The following is an 18,502-nucleotide window of genomic DNA, read 5'->3' as shown; positions in this document are numbered from 1 at the left end:
TCACTTTTGGTTTAGTTTTCTACAGTTTTGTTAATAGAGTTTTCTGTTGTGTTTCTTCAGCAATCAAGACGTGTCCTCATTCGTCTTCATTTCACTATTAGTTCTCTCCTGGTCTTCTTTTTGAACTCATACAAGAAATTTCTTCAAGAAGAGGAACGTTGTAATCACTCGCGCACTTCACTGTTTTACACGCACTTCAATTTCTCATTTAACACTTCTCCCCTCACGTTTTATTCCACTTGAATAACATTATCGTAATGTGGGTTTTCTTTTATCTGTCATTGATTGTTTTTCGGGTAATATTTCAAAACTTTTTTTGTTATTGTCTCTGGCTAATTAATCTTGTTCTTCTATACCTGTTCTCCAACTTTTCATTCTTAGATTCTCAAACATATATATATATATATTAATTATTTCTATTAAAATGTTATCTGTATGTTTAACTTACGATTAGCTAACCTAACCAATTAATTACGAATTTAATAATAACGTGTAGCTATTAAAATCACTCTACATCAAAATCAGATGGGCTTTCGTCACATAATTCAACCACTTCAGTGCTCTTTGAGGAAGACAACCTTCTGTTGTTGCAAGGGCCTGATTTGGTGTTATTTTTGATTTAAACAGCTCATCTAACTTACAACATATCATTAAAGTCAGTCTTTCACGTTTTGTATATATCACACCTCTTACTAGTATTACTATGAAAAACATAATGTTTTCATTACTGAATCAGTCAACTTCCACTTTTCTCAGTTACTTCTTTCTGTTGTAGCTCTCACGACGTCTACATGTTGATGAAATTCCTTGATACTTTACCCACCTCTCGAAGAGGTGAAGTTTCAGATTTCATCTTGCATGTTTGACAGCTCAATGAAGTTTGACTCTACAATTATATTCTGAATTATCTGTAATTTGTTTGTAGACAATAGTTCTTGCCAGTCGGGTACTCTTATATTTATCGCACTTCCTGTATATTTAGTTTTACTTCTAAAACTATAGGATAATATAATTCATTGGCTGTGAGCAGAACAAGTTCTAGCCAATCCAAGATATCAACTATTCATCAATTTAATTACCTCAGTTCGGTAATCAAACCGATTTATATTTAATTTAATATCAATAAGTAGAGTTCATCTTTCACATATAAAATAACGAAGTTCCTGGTGTCTTAATTTTGTGAAAATAAAATTATTATATTTTTACACAATTCAGAGTCACATACTCTAATGAGACCTTCAATACATTTCAGCATATCTTCATCTATCATTTCCACAGTTATAGCCAGGAACAGTTTCAAAACATTTCCACCTGTCTATTAAAACACGTTTTTGTGGGTTCCGAAAGGAAATCAAAATTCTGTCTTTAATATCCCTAATTCTAATAAAAATCTTCTATCTTAACAAGATATCGTCTGAGGCCTCATAGTTCTTAGTTAATCCTTCCTGTAAGATCCTTACTAAACATTACATAGCTAATACCTGATTTGTCATATCAAATAACGTCATATTTTCCAAACCAGTCTCATCGAAATTAACACGACTACTTACCATAAAATATTTCCCAATGATATTAATTCTTCTCGTGATCAAACTATTAATCGAACATACTGTAAAAATCATACATCTTCGAAAAATATCCACTTATCTCCTTATAATAAAAATTTCCTTCTTCAATAAAAATCATACCCGTCATACTCTCGTTCTGTGCCGCTATGTTTCCAATCATCTATAGAAAAATGACAGAAGTGAAACTACAGATATGTTTACTACTAAAACATATAAAAACAAGTTTCTTATAACCAGACAAATATGTATGTATAACATATACAACAATGTATAGACACATCTTATATTGTATACTTATTTCTAATTTCAACTTCCATATGGCTTAACATATTGTTAAAAGGTCCTAGCACACCACGTGTTTCTTCACTAGAGCTAACATTAACTCTTTATCATTAGTTTTGCCTTTTTATTTGTTTGTTTCTCTCCATGTTCAGAAGGTTGTGTTAAATGTTTATTAGGTAACTGAAAGGCTATCTGCATTCTCTGTAATAGCTCTTGTAATCTTGATCTACCGCATGATAAAATACTTTTCGGGTTATTATTTCTTGTACTGAATAGGGATCAGTACATCTCTACCATGTAATGTAAAGAACGAACTTTCCAGAGTAGACTCATTTTCATCACTTATGTAATAAATGAACAAGCTCTTCCCCATTTTTGTGATCTTTCTCACAGTATTGAGAGATCATAACTAGCAAAGTTGTGTTGAATCTTTCTACTAATACAGTAGCAGCTGGATGAAAGCAGTTGTTTCAGTTTTCTGGACACCTAACAATTAATAAATGTCTTTTACTAACGTAGAAACGAAGTTACTATCTCTATCCGTCAGTAAGTACTGGGTTACACCGTATCCAGCTATTATGTTATTTACAAATCATTCAGCAATCGTTTCCGCTTTTTGATCAGACAAGCAAGTTATTTATTAACTCATCATTATTTTGTTCACTAACCTCATAATCTAAATCACAAATTATTGGGCCAAAACTCACATGACACTAACAGATCAATTTTAATATTTAATTGGCCAGTTCTCAGAGTGAGTTTGTAGCATATGGAAAAGGATTGGTGACAGTCGAAGCTTTCTTTGATAATACAGTTTATTATTAGATACCATAACATCTAGCCATCTATTTTTATTTTGAGAATTGAAAGCAGTGACGGTAAGACTAATTAAATTTACTCTTGGTGCTTTACTATCACTTACAGTCAGAAATCATTATTTCATGTAATTTTATGATAATCTTAAAATGATATCTCGGACACACACACAAAAAAAGTTTTATAAACTCTTTGAGTCACACTAGATGGCACTATATATCAGACAATGTTTGACAGGAAATATTCTTTTATCAAATGAAATAATGGTTTCAGAACATTTAAAAAAAAAAAAAAAACGTAAATTTATAGATTTCTCACTTTTAGAAATTCTAGTCCCAACATAAAATATTACTATTAACATATATTCGTCATTTCCTTTTCAATAATGAACTGAAACAGTGTGGTAGACCGAGCTCTTTGGCTTTTCTTTAAGTTCGCTCTTCAATATTTCCTTCATGGTTACAGTTTTACTGTGATATAGTAAAACAGTCTGACATGTTATAGTCCAGTTTAAAAAGATTCAATAAAACTGTTAACAGTCAAACTGTAATATTATATTCACCAATTTTTGATCTAATGAACCAATAGGGATCAGAATTTGATAAGAAATCTAGGGATTAAAATAGGTAATTGGGAAAAATATTTATACTTATTATAAGCTGTAATAAAGACAATATGTTAAAAGACCCATGTTATTTTTAAACAAGATATCAAGCTAATAATGTACAATAACCCTCATTAAAAAAGTTTATAAAATGAAAAACTGAAAAACATTATAAGACACATTTATACTTGACATTAGACAAAGGTGTTAAACCTATTACATTTTAACCTTTTCGTATTTTATATTGTTCCTTAGAGATTTTCAACAAATATAACAGAATCTAATAATAGTGTCACATACACATTATAAGCGTATAATATCTTTTGCTGACTACATTTTCTTTTAAAACTTGATTTTTTACGACAAACATAAATTGCGGAATACCATTTACAAAAGACTTTCGATACAACATACCTTGTAAACATTATAAATTAAATACATTACAGACATTATAATAAATGAAAAAGATAAAACTAACCTTATAAGAAAAATAGAACATACCATACGAAACACGTTTCAATGACTCAGAAACAAGTTAGTAAATTAAATATTTGATTAATTTTCAGATCTGTTTACAGATTCTTAAACAGTTGTTGATTGAAGAAAGAATGTGGATAGAGTAACATATCCAATGAGAACATGAGTTATTAATCATACATGCTATACCAACTGTGAAACAATTGTTACTAAATAAGTATCTGGCAATGAAAATTAGCGTTCGGAAAGTTTATTTATATACTGTTGTGTTTGTGTGTTTTATTATAGTAAAGCGACATCGGTCTCTCTGCTGAGTCTTCCATATATTCAGTTGTTTGTACTTTTAAACATAGAATAATAAGTCAATAAGAAGTAATTATTGGACACACCGTAGAACGTATAATTTAAATAAAATATTTAATTTTCACCTAAATAGCCTTAAATAAACTCAGTTATAAAGTTTGACATAACATAACGTAACTGTACTTGACCTAAACTCGTTTGGAATGTGACAAAGAAATAAATAATAATAATGTGTATATAACAAACATATTAAAGTTTTCACATACAATAATTCAGATTCTAGCAAAGGGAAACAAAGACAAACTAGCGATATAAACACCAAATGTTTATTCAACATGATATCGGACTTTGAATGAACATCAGTATCAAAAAGAAAACTAAAAACATTTGTATAAAGTTTACACCGTTGATTTGTGATTTAAATTATTTGATCAATACATCTGAAGAAGATAGCCAATCATAAAGTACGACTTTTGTATAATTTAAAATCAGTAAGTAGTAATCTGGGTTATAACAGTTTCGTAACTCAGAGCTATGGCATTCACTATGATTGCGTCATAACAAAATATTATATAAATTAGTCAATTTAAAGAACACTGTTAACATAACCAAATAACTTACAGCTGATATCAACGTCTTTTAGCTTATTGCATTGGAATGAAGATGATGTCAGTGGTAAGTGTTTTACAGCTTATTCTGTAAGTTACTTATTGGTTAAACTCTATTAGAGCTCACCGGAAACAAATAGTTGTATTTGATGCATGGTATTATTCCAGTGTGAAAAGTGGCAGAATAATGTGAGATAAATAAAGCAAAATTAATTTCTGAAGAGCGTGGTGAGAAATTGAACATAAAACTTCTTGTTTGTTGTTTCATTTGTCAAAGTGCTGGTTTACTGTTAATTCTTCTATACTATATAAGAGTTCCTTTATGAGAATTACTTCATCAATTTATATTTCACTAATAATAACCCGAAATGAGATCAGGTCTCTTATGAACAGTAATTAATTTTGGTTTAATTATCTCATATTATTCTGCGTAGAAAAGTGCCTCTTCTCACACTGAAATGATATCATTCAACAAATACAACTATTTGTCTCCGGTGAGTTGTGTTACAATTTCACCGAAAATTAACTTATATAATAAACTGTAGAAAATTTACCACTGTCCTCATCTTCATTAGACTGCGATAGGATAAAAGACGATGATAGAAGCTATAAGTTACAGATACGATAGAAAGTGTTCGTATTACTAAGTCGTGAATAGTTTTTCCTCATAACTTAAAAAAAGTGTCACGATTAGGATAATGAAAGTAAGGTATATTATAAATATTATATCATCACATATCTACATACATTTCTATGTAAATTGAACGATATATAAACTGTTTATAAACAAATAATGAAATGTAGGAGGTGCAGAAAGTGTTCGTGCGTCTACTTTAATGGTCAGTTGTGCAGCCCTTCAGGTGAATTACTTGGCACAATCTCTCCTCATAGCCCTCCATGATCGTTTGACAGTACTCGACTGGTATTTTCTTCCATTCTTCTTTACAGAAGGCCTCAAATTCATGCAAGGTTTTCGGATGACGTTGATTAACTCTTATCTTCAACTCATGCCAAACGTTTTCAATTGGGTGACTTCGTTGGCCACTCCAGAACGCTTATATGATTCCTCTGCAACCAGGATTGCACATATATCGATGTGTGATAAGCATCACTGTCGTGCTGGAAGATCCAACAATGTCCAAGCCGCAAGTTCCGAGCATAATTCTTGATATAAGTGCCTAATATATCAACGTACTCTTCTTTTTTCATGATTCCGTTGACGCGGTGAAGGCTGCCTACACCAGAAGAGCTGAAGAAGCCCCATAGCATGATCGAGCCACCTCCGTATTTCACAGTAGGGACGATGTTCCTTGGAAGATTTCGTTCCCCCTTCTTACGGAGATTATTGCAAACGATTTTGTCTTGTCTGACCAAAGAATGAGTATTCTTGCATACCTCAATCATACTTCTAAATGAACAGGCTTTAAATATGGATTTCTACGTGGACGGCATGTTTTGAACCCAGAAGAGAGTAACGTGTTCGTAACTGTAGAGGTGCTTACTTCAACCCCAGTTTCCCTTATCAGTTTCTGTATGTCAGTACGTGTTAAAAAGGGTTCTTACTAACTTTTCTGAGAACCTTCCTCTTGGTTCTTTCTGAAATTTTGGTGGGTCGTCCAGAACGAGGGAGGTTAGCAGTTGACTCTGAGAGCTTAAACTTGGCAATTATTGTTTGAACAATAGATTTCGGCACATTAAGTTGTGTAGTAACACCGGAAAGAGATACACGAGACTTGTATTTTACAATAATTCGGCTCTTTAAATCACTGGACAGTTTATTCCTGTTTGCCATAAAATAATTTATAGTTGTGTTAAAACATGCACTTCCTCAAATTAACCAAGAGAAAGTTTTCAACTCTTTGTCAACCTGAAGATGACCTGAGAAGGTGGAAATGTTGTTCTCAACTAATTCTCAGTAAATGTTTTAATACCAATACCAAACATCTTAAGATACATTTTTACTTGAAGTTGGTTTCTCGTCATCACGAATAAACTTCCCAAATCCTTTGAAAATAATTAAATTTAATTAAATAACTTACTTATTACAAGATCGAAAATTTCTGCTTTTTTTTTAATTTATATGAAACTTTATATACCTTTTTTTTTTAAAAGCTTGTGAGGATCCGGATTATCACCAATAGAAATGATGTTCTGAAACCTTGCCTTTATTGAATTAACAACCTCAAGGTTATAATAGTGCAATAAAAATATATTCTTGAATTCACTGTAAACATAATTTTGAAATAATAAAAATTTTTATAGAATAAACTGAATCAAGTGAGAAATAAAGTGTAATTTATAGCTAAAAGAAAACTTTCGTTTGTGTGTCTCTCTGTGTGTTTCTCCTGTTCAAGGACACGATTTTATACAGAATCAAATGCTGGCTTAGGTTAATTTCCGTAAAATATATTTCAAGTGTTTGCAATTCGAAAAAGTAATGTTCCAAAAGAAATATTACTACATGTTCAAATGTTTGATCCAGAGATTTTCCTTGTATCTGTTCTCAAATTCTTGTTATCGATATTTGATCAACAAGCCAGCTGTTTACAATTCAAGATGTTTTAAGTTTTCAGTAATCAATCCTTCGTAACTTTATTCCATCATGTAGTGATGTCAACCTGTCACTGTTTCTTTCTGGTTCCACTCATTAATACAGTGTCCATAGTTTCCATAACCCCTTGAGTCACCTTGATAACGTCAATTAATCACAGACTAAACGCAAAACGTGCAGCGGAAACTTTCTCAACATATTTTATAGAATAATTGTTCTTCTATAATTATCATTGTTTCATTCGCGTGTGTACTGAAACTTCTGTGTACCTGTAAGCTTTCAGGGGAGATATATTGTCTTTGTAAAAAAAAACAAAAAAAACTGAAGATATACAAGCTTTCCATGACGAGAATGTTGATTATTTAAATGGATATAATTTCATAAGAAAGTTGAAATTTAATATATATATTTTTTTATAGCAGGTTTTCGTTTTCCTTTTGGTTACTACGGTCTGCACTATAGGAAGTAAAGCTAAAAATGGAAATAACGATAGTGGGTAGATTCTTCAGAAAATATTTCCAGTCTGAGTCAGGGAAACTTTCGCGTTAATGTTATACCACAAAGACATTGAGAAAAAAAACAACAGTCAAACGAATCATCAATCCCATCGGCTGTAGAATAGTATAAATTGTACAAGAATGTTTCGGTGTTGGTAAATGCGTGTATTAACAGCAACAATGTTCGAATTGATCTACTAATCATCTGGTTACTTCCAGTTTCTCCAAAATTATCTGATGTTTTATAATTTTCAAAAGTCCAGATTTTAAAAACTTGCTTCATTTCCTTATACTGATTAAGATATTTTGTCTAAAGTATTTGGATAACGAAATAAATTCAATTGATTTATTAAAGAGAAACCCACGTGTAGTTTTATGATATTTAGGTTCATTTGTTGATACCACGGTGTACTAGATTTCAACTTCTTAACTGAACAAAAATGGATACGTTTAAACATGGTGATAAGTTAATAATGAACAGTTTTCACGAGTAACATAATGTTTGAAATAATTTATAAGAACTACCAGGAATGTTGGAAAAATGATATATTCGATTAGTTTAAATATGAATTACATAAAATTATTCATCCTTAGTATAAATTGTTCAGCTTAACTTGCATTGATAAATGTAATTACAAATCATTGATTAATTTAGTGAATATAGTCAATATAAACATTATTTGACTGGTGTTGTAACAAATATCATTGAAGGAGCTTGGCAGAAAATACAATGTAATTCTTCCTGTTTGTTGTTTTATACGACGAGAACATTTGTCACAGTGTTATTTTACTGGAAATTCTGTTATACTGAATTTGAATAAAAATTTATATTTCATTTATATTTATATTTCGATCCGAAATCAAAACGCTGTTTTAATATCCTGTAAACCTTATAACAAATCTTCTATCTCAACAAGATATCGTTCAGCCAGGGTCTTGTAGTTCTTAATTAATCCTTCATGTAAGATCTTTTCCGAATGTAAGATCGCTGTTCTCTGATTTGTAATATGAAATAACGCTACACTTCCCGAGCCATTTTCATCACACCAACAGGACTACTGACGTAAAAAGATTTCTCGAACAATATTAGTACTTCTCCAATTCAAACTATTCATCGAACATACTGTGGAAACGGTTTATTTTCAAGAATTATCCACTTATCTCCTGATAATACAAAAGCTTCGTGTTTAATACAAATCATATCATTTTTAATTTTTACCGGTTCAATTCTCACGTTCTCTGCCGCCATATTTCCTATCATCCATAGAATAATGATAGTATTAAAACTGCAGAATGTCTACTACTAAAACATATAAAGATAAGTGTCTTATAATCACACACACATATATATAACATATACAACAATGTTTATACACAGCCTATATTGTCTAGTTAATTCTAATTTCGACTTCGCTTTTAGCTTAACATATTGTGAAAAGCTTTTCTTCACTGGACCTAATATTAACTCTACAGAAATCATTTTTCGGTCCACGTACAACTACTTGTTGATGAAAATTTCACTCGTCTTTTTGTAGGGGTAAGGATTACTTCTGCTTATGGTGGTACAGGACCGCGAGATGTAATGTTATATTCATGTATAAAAGTATCAGCCAGCGTTGTTCAAGATGTTTTTACACGCTGTCCTTGTGTATAGGGAAATTGATGTCACTAGATACACTACACGAAGGGTCATCTATTTCAACACTTCCATCACCTAATATGGTATTAACGTCATTTAACTTTTACCTTTCTATCTCGGCTTCACTTATCTCTTCATCATCATAATATAAATCTAGATAGTCCAATCATAAGATTCGACTTTAATATTTTCTTTTTTGTTAGTCACATGGTTTTCATTAGTCATACATTCGTACTGATAGGGTTTCCTTTTCTTCAGATTCTTTAATCCATTAACACGTACCAACTGTTTTCTTCTCACATTATCATCATTTTCCTGATAAATGAATCAGCTCCTGCCAAGTTTTCTGAACTTCATCACATGTTTCAGAGATCATATCCAACAAATTACTGTTGAATATTTCTTCTAACAGAGTAACAGTTGGATGAAAAGCAGTTGTTTTAATATGTGTGATTAAATGTATCTCATTGGGAGTCATTGGAAAAATGACTGTTTCCAAGTCATTCATACCTGTTTCAATACCATTTTTCTTATTCACCTAAGAACTGAAAAAATGTAATTTTTTAACTTGTAAAAGAAGTTATTATTTCTATCTGTCAGTAAGTACTGAAGTACACCCTGTCTACCCAATTCTTTATTTACAAATGCCTTAGACATCGTTTCCGGTTTTTTGATGAGGCATTTTATCTGGATATCTAATAATAAAATATTTATTGTCTGAGTAGGAAGCAGATAATGGACCTAAAATATTCATAGCTACTATCTGTAATGGTGTAGTTTATAAAAATTTATATTTCACTAAAAATATCTCATAGTAATATTTGGTATCTTCTCATCAAAAATAAATTTTAGTTTAATTATCCGTCATTATTCTACGTGGAGAACTGCAACTTCCCATGAGAGAATGATACCATGCAACAAATACAACTATTTATCTTCGGTGAGTTATGTTGCAGTTTAACAGATAATTAAGTTATAGCATAAACTGTAGAACACTTCCCACTGTCCTCATGTTCATATGATTGCGATAAGTCGTTGATATCAGCTGTATGTTAGTTGGCTATGTTTAAAGTATTCTTGAAGTTTACGTATTTAGATAAAGGAGTGATATGACGCAATGATACTTAAGGCCATAGCTATGAGTAACGAAAATGGGATGTAACTTCCTATCATTGGTTTTAATAAAAGAAATGTTGTGCTCTATATTTAGCTTTTTTATCAGATGTATTTGCAAGTCCGACATCATAAATATAATGTTGATGGTGTTTATATCGTCAGTTCGTCCAAAAGTAAATTAAAGAGTCATATGTTTCTCTTCAATGCAATCTGAATTATTTTATGTGGAAAATTTAATTTGTTTTATTTTATCAATTTATTATTATTTATTTTTCTATCATAATAAAACTTTCCTTTCGTGTTTAGGTTAGATACAGTTACGTTATGTTATGTGAGTTTAGTTTAGGCTACTTTTCATTGACAGGAACTTATTTTATAACAACGTTTTTCCTGTTGGTATATCATGTGTGATTGACAACTCGAGTTCTCATAAAACAATAATTTTTATGCACGTTATAGTTTCAATTAACAGCTGTTTCAGGTAATATAAACATACCTGGAATCATTGCAAATGTTTAATACACCTTACAATCTTGTTTCCAAGTCATTCATACCTGTTTCATAAAGTTTGTTCTGTTGTTCTTTAAAGATTAGTTTCACTAACTTATTGATTATAATGTCTGTAATATATGTAATTTATAATATTTATAATGTATGTTGTATCAAATGGTTTACGATAATAGTATTCCGCAATCTGTGTTTATCGTATATGAACCGGTCTGAAAAGAAACCGTTGTCAACAATTGATATTTCTTGTTTACAGTGTGGTGTAAATGCTATTATTATAAACTCTTCTACCTATTGAAAATATCGAAGAAACTATATGAAAAAATATAAAGGTTAACAAAGTAACAAGTTTAACACTAATGTCTCATGTAATTAATGAATGTGTGTTATAATGTTTATCAATTTTTCATTTTGTACAAGAATTATTAGCTTGATATCTTGGTTTGGAAATTACAAAGATATTATGTGATATTTTTTGGGCCCGGCATGGCCAGGTGGTTAAGTAACTCGACTCGCAATCACACACGCTCGTGTATATAATGTACACGAGAACCTTTCATTTTACATTGTGCACAGGACCGGCATAACCAGGTGGGTTAAGGCTTTCGACTCGTAATCCGAGGGTCGCGGGTAAGAATCCCTGTCACACTATAACATGTTCGCCTTTACAGCCGTGGGGCGTCATAAAAGAGTGGCCCAAGAGTTGGATGTGGTTGTTGATAACTTGCTGCCTTCCACTATTCTTACATTGCGATATTAAATAGCCCTCGAGTTGTTTCCGCAAAATTCAAAACAAACAAACATATTTCCTCGTTTTTCTCTATGTTCAGCAGCTGTTGTTAAATGTGTAACAGTTAACTCAAAAGCCATGGGCATTCTTTGTTATATTTCAGTCTTGTAATCATAATCCACTGCATGATTAAATATTTTACACTATAATTAACATAGGCAGCATTACATCTCTACCATGTAGTTGAAAAAACGGACTTTCCAAAGTAGATTCATTTTGAGCACTTTGTAATAAATGAACCAGCTCTTCCCAAGTTTTATTATCTTTCTCACAGCATTGAAACTTCGTATCCAACAAAGTTCTTTTGAATATTTCTACTAATACGGTCGGAGCTGAACGAAAAGCAGTTGTTTTAGTTTTGTTTTTGTTTTTTTGGTATATAACAACTGTGAAATTTCTTTTATTATCTTTCTATATCTAACAGTACATTCTGGAGTACAACGTGTCTAGCTACAATGTTCTGTACATATGCTTTAGCAATCGTTTTGACGTTTTTATCAGGAACACAAGTTATTTATTAACTCATCTTTATTTTGTTTAGTAATCACATGTTTTAATCCAAAATTACTTCTAATTCATTCTCATTTTCAGTTTTATTTTCTATTACTTTTTAATAGATTATTCTTTTCAGTTTCAGTGTCTCTTACTTTTATGTTATATGGAGTACTCACATTTGAATATTTTCTACCTGTTATATGAATTATTTCAAAATCATAATCTTGGAGTAAGAATGACCAACATGGCTAACATAGAGGAAAAGTTCATTAATGTCATTTGTAATCTTAATGGTACATGACATGTGATGATAGGAAATTTCCTACCATACAGATAACAACAAAAAGTTTTCATTCAATACATTACGGCTAAACATACTTGTTCTGAGACCGTGTAATTTCCTTCAGCTTTTCATGACTGTCTACTGTAATAAGTTAAAGGATGTTCTTTTTTGTTTTCATTTAATTATGGCAACACTGCGTTTATAGAATAACCTGAAATATCTATGTTTAAGATAATTTATTTACTAATGTCTGAGTAACTTAAAATGATAGATTTTAATACAGCGTCTCCTAATTTCACGAAAGATTTTTGTCTTTTATCTGTCCAAATAACATCTGTTAAATTCTTAATTAGCTCAGTTAGAGGTTTGTCAACAACTAAAAATCTGGTATAAACTTACGATAAAATCCTAGAAATGCACGAATATCTAATTTTTTAGTGTTAGATTTTACACCGTCTGAAGTTACTAAATGATCTAGATATTCTATTTCTTGTATCAACAAGTGACATGTGATTGGTTTCATCGTTGAAGTTCCTTCTCGTAACCTATCAAATACACATTTTAATATTCGTATATGTTCTTCTGTTGTCGCAGCGAACGCTATAACATCATTTAAGTAACAGAAATTTCTGAATGTTGTAGATGTAGTAATACAACATACATTAATATCTTGAATGTTGAAGAAACATTACATGAACCAAAGTACATTTTGTTTAAGTGATATTTACCTCAAGGTAATACAAAAGCAGTTTTAGCTTTATCTTTTATTTATACTTGCCAGTATCCTCATTACATTCAACAGATGAAATGTATTTACTATTACAGAACCTATGTGAAGAATCCTGTATATTACGTAAGAGATAAATGTCTTCAACTGTAAAAACAATCTCCTTTTTTAAATTCTACTAAGAACTTTAATTTTCCGTCCTTTTTAGGACCTTATGCAACCAAGGATACATAATGACTGATACTGTCCTTTATTACTGCTTATTCAAACATATGTTTCACATTTGTTTATTTCTGGCATTTTATGAGGATTTTGTAATATAGGTTTATTTTCAGTTAACACTATTATCTGATTAATTTTATTTCTAACGAACCAGGTTCACTTTTTCTACAAATATATTCTAGTAATCTTATCACACTTTCTCTATGTTTTTTTTCATATTTCCCAAAAAATAAATCATAATTTTTTTCACTCTGTCGTGTTTGGTGTTTGCTATTCCTCACACGATGCTGTACTACTGCAGCTAATGTTTCTCTATTAGTGACCTTGTCTACTACTACGTGGTTAGGAAAAACTGTTTTTTTTTTCGTATAAACATTCACTGGTTTATTACAACAATATTACTATATTAATTAATACCAATGCTTTAGGCTACAATCTATGAACATGGTGAGTGGGAGTTGTACATTGGTTTTTCCATATGAAGTCTAAAAGGTGTTTTACATAAATTTAACATATTTTTCTGGTCCTACTGCGTATTCGATACTTTTGAAAATATCGTAGAGTTGTCATTCAAATTATAAAAAGTTTTCATGTTTTTGTGTGAAGAGGATGGCAAATCTCGTGATCAACACTGGATGAAGAAACAAGGGCTACAAACAGTTAGCCTGATTCCAAGTTCATACATGAAAGTCGAACTGCAAAATGTTTTTTGAAAATAAAAGTCGCGTTTTATTTCCAAAATGTCTAGATCAGTGATAATATATATTCATTAGTTATTAATTTTCGTCTCTTTCCTTCTGTTTCTTTATATTTTTTGAAGGAACATAATAATTAAAAATGTGAATTTGATGAGAGAAATAATAAATTATTCTAACTAAGAGTTTGTTTTCTTCCTAAGTTGTAAACAATTTCAACACGATAGAAAAAAAAATCATAATTGAAGTCTTCGTATATGAATTATAGAAAATTTCATTTTCAAACTAAAATAACTTGTATGTAACTAAAGTAATCAGATTTATGTCGTATTGCAAAATATCTTACGAACAAAAAGTATTCAAAATTGCATATGCAGTGATATTATTGGGCCGCCCACTCATGTGACATTAACAGATTAATTTTAATACTAAAATAGCCAATCCTCACAATACGTTTATGGGATATGATGTATGATTGGCGACTGAAGAAGCTTTCTTTCATAATACAATTTTTTACTATATACTGTGACATCTAACGACCTATTTTCATTTTAAGAAATGAAAGCAATGACCACGAGATTAATTAAGTTTTGCTATTAATCTTTACTACCATCTACAGTCAGAAATCATTATTAGATGTGATGTTATTATGATCTTAAATTAAAATCTTCTCAGTCAACAGGCACTTACACAAAACAATCTTTTTTCTTTCCTTTTATACTGTTTCAGTAAAACTAGCTAACGTTATATTCAAGAACATTTTTTTTTTAATAAGAAACTTCCATTTTTCAAATGAAATCATGGTTTCAGAACATTAAAAAAAGTAAACCTTAAATTTATAGATTTCTCCATGTTTGGAAATTTCAGTCCCAACATACCAGATTTTTTTACCTATTTTAATCGTTTCCTTTTTCATAAGTAACTAAAACATTGTGGAAGAAGCAGGACATTGGCTTTACTTTACGTTAACACTTCCATATTTCCTGCATGGTTACAGTTTTACTGTGATACAGGAAAACAGTATGACATTTTATTGTTTATTTTAATAACATTCATCGAAACTCTTAAAAGCACAAACGGTTTTACTATATTCACTAACTTCTGATCTAATGAACCAAAGGTGATCAAAATTAGATAATAAATCCAGAGATTAATAAAGCTAATTAAGAATAACATTTCTAGTTCTTAACAGCCATAATCTCGACAATATTTCATGAGATCTTGGTTATTTCTAAACAACATATCAAGCTAATAATGTTGTTTAATAAAAAAGTGAATAAAATAAAACCTGATAAACCTTATAACATACATTTACACTTAACATGAGACATCAGTGTTAGACCTATTACATTGTTAACCGTTGCATTTTCTGTTTAGTTTCGCAGAGATAATCAACAGGTTGAAGAATTTGTATCAAGATAGTATTGCAACCACACTATATATGTGTAATATCTATTGCTCAATGCGTGTTTCTTTACAGACCGGGTTGTAAACGGCAAACATAGTTTTCGGAATACTATTTAAGTTAGCCATTTGATACATTATAACTTATAGACATTATAAATTAAATATATTACAGACATTATGATTAAAAAAGTTAGTGAAATTAACCTAAAAAAAGTGGAACATACCATACGAAGCACATATCAATGACTCGGAAACATGATGGTAAAGTATATCAAACATTTGCATTGATTTCAAAACTATTTAGACATTCTTAAATAGCTTTCAATTGAAACTATAATATGGATAAAGAACTTATTTAACGAGAACATGATAGGTTACTCTTACATTATATACTAACTGGGAAGAATCTGTAATGATATCAGTACCTCTCAATAGAAAATATCGATCGGTAAATTTATTTATATTCAGTTGTATGTGTTCTTTTATTATAGCAAAGCCACATCAGGCTATCTGTTTGAGTCTTCCATATATTCAGTTGTCTCTACTGTGAAACATAGAACATTAAGTAAACAAGAAATAATTATTTGAACCACCGTAGAACGTACAATTTAAGTAAAATGAGAACTTTACACATAATGCAGTCATAAAAAAACTCAGTGTGAAAGTTTCACAAAACATAACGAATGTTTATCTATTCTAAACTTAACAGGAGTATGAAAAACACATAAATAATAATAAAATGTAAAATAGAAAAGAAATTAATTTTTTTTCATAAAATAATTCAGATATTAATAAAGACAAACAAATAATTCTGTAATTTACTTTTCGACAAAGTGAAGATGTAAACACCATAATATTTATGTAAGAACGGATCGTTTGGGTTAAGATATTTTTTACGTTGAGGAGTGAATAACATTTTGTGAACCTGACGATAACCGGAGAAGGTCAAAACGTTGTTCACTCCTCTGCGTAAAAAAAAATTTCTCAACCCAAACCATCCGTTTTTACATACATATTTCTCTACAAGTGGGTTTTCTCGACATCACTAAACACCATAATGCTTATTCAACATGATTTCGGACTTTGAAAGGATATCAGTACAAAAAAGAAATTAAAGCATTTTCATAACATTTACAGCGTTCATTTGTTATTTAACTTCGTTTCACAATATATCTGACGAAATAGCCGATTATGAAATATGACTTTCGCATAATTTGGCATATAACATATAAATGTAACTCACAGCTTCAGTATGATTTCGTCATATCACCACATTACGTAAATACGAATAAACTTCCTCTTTTCTTTAAAAATCATTAAAGTTAATAAAATAACTCACTTTTATAACAACATCGACAATTCTGTGGTTCTAATTCAATTGAAATGAAAGTTCATATACGTTTTCTTTTTTCACTGCTTTTTAGGATCCGGATTATCGCTGATAGAAATGATATTTTGAAGTCTTACCTTTGTTCAAATAACACCAGAAGGTTATATAGTGCAAGAAAAATATATTCTTGAACTTATTGTAAACTGAATATTGAAATAAAAAATTGCATTCAAATTTAGTTTGTTTATTTTTGGGTTTCAGAAAACAGAAAAGAATAAACTGAATCAAGTGAGAAATAAAGTGTAATTTATATTTAAAAGAAAACTTTCGTTAATCTGTCTTTCTGGGTTTTCTCCTGTTCCAGGAACAATTTTCGATACAGATTGAAATGCTTGCTTAGGTTAGTTTATATAGAATATATTTTGAGTGTTGACCATTCGAAGAAGAAACGTTCTTGAAGAAATATTACTGCATGGTGAAAAGTTTGCCCCTAAGGTTTATCTTTTATCTGTACTCACATTCTTGTTATCGATATTTACTTGATAAGCCAGCTGTTTACATTTCAGGAAATTTTAAAGTTGTTAGTAATCAATCCTTTGTACCTTTATCTCAAACTGCAGAGGTGTCAAGCTGTCACAGTTTCTTCTTGATTCATCTCATAATTTCCAAAACCACTTTACTGACTTTGATAGCATCAATTACTTACAGACTAAACTAAACGCTAAACGAGCAGCGGAAACTTTCTCAATGTTTTATAAAATCATTGTTGTTATATAATCATCATTGTTTTATACACGTGTGTACTGATACTTTACTGAAACATGTATCACACTTCTTATTATTAAGGAAAATATTACGAGGCTTCTAAAATATTTAAAAAAAAATTAATGTTTCTCTATTAGTGGCCTTGTCTACTACTAGGTTGTTAGGAAGTATTATTTTGTTTCACGTTTTCTTTCATATAAACATTCACTAGTTTGTTGCAATTATATTCCTAAATGAACTAATAGCACAGCTAGGAACAAAGTCTACGAACGATATGAATGCAATTATACATTAATTGTTCCAAAAGAAGTATGAAAGGTGTTCTACACAATTATAACATATGTATCTGGTACAACTGGTTATTCGGTTCCTTCGAAATTCTCGTAGAGTTGACAATCAAGTTACACAAAGTTTTCATGTTTTTGTTTGAACAGGCCGGCAAAGCACGTAATAAACACGGGATAAAGAAACAATGGCTTCATGGAGTCAACTGATAAAAAGCTGATACATTAACAAAAAAGAAAGACGACAACATGTAGTTTTGAAAATAAGAGACGAGTATTTCCAAAAAAATTCTAGATGAATAACGATATATATTCATTTGTTATCAATGATATTCTCTTTTCATCAGTTTAAATTTTCTTCAGAAACATAATACGAAAAACTATTCAGTGTGATAAAGGAAATAATAAATTGAACAAAGTAAGAGTTTGTTTTGTTACCGATTTGTAAACAATTTCTACGTGATCGAAAAAAATGAATATTAATTTCGAAGTCTGCTTCTGTTATGGAAAATCTATTTGTAAAAGCAAAATAACAT

The 18,502-nt window shown here is 30.4% G+C and overlaps 1 long non-coding RNA gene across 3 annotated transcripts in view; it reads right to left on the bottom strand.

Annotated features, from left to right (window-relative positions):
* Nucleotides 1-1,531: 1,531 nt before the first annotated feature.
* LOC143254158 (uncharacterized) overlaps nucleotides 1,532-18,502 on the bottom strand; it is a 49,316-nt gene continuing 32,345 nt past the window's right edge. For all 3 annotated transcript variants that reach the window (XR_013030041.1, XR_013030040.1, XR_013030039.1), the window contains exon 5: nucleotides 1,532-1,728. This is a non-coding gene — a long non-coding RNA (uncharacterized LOC143254158). The remainder of the gene's footprint in view (nucleotides 1,729-18,502) is intronic.

This window comes from Tachypleus tridentatus, chromosome 6 (assembly GCF_004210375.1).
Source record: "Tachypleus tridentatus isolate NWPU-2018 chromosome 6, ASM421037v1, whole genome shotgun sequence".
Lineage (NCBI taxonomy): Eukaryota > Metazoa > Arthropoda > Merostomata > Xiphosura > Limulidae > Tachypleus > Tachypleus tridentatus.
Note: the sequence above shows the minus strand (reverse complement) of the source record. Positions and strands in the feature narration are given on the sequence as shown.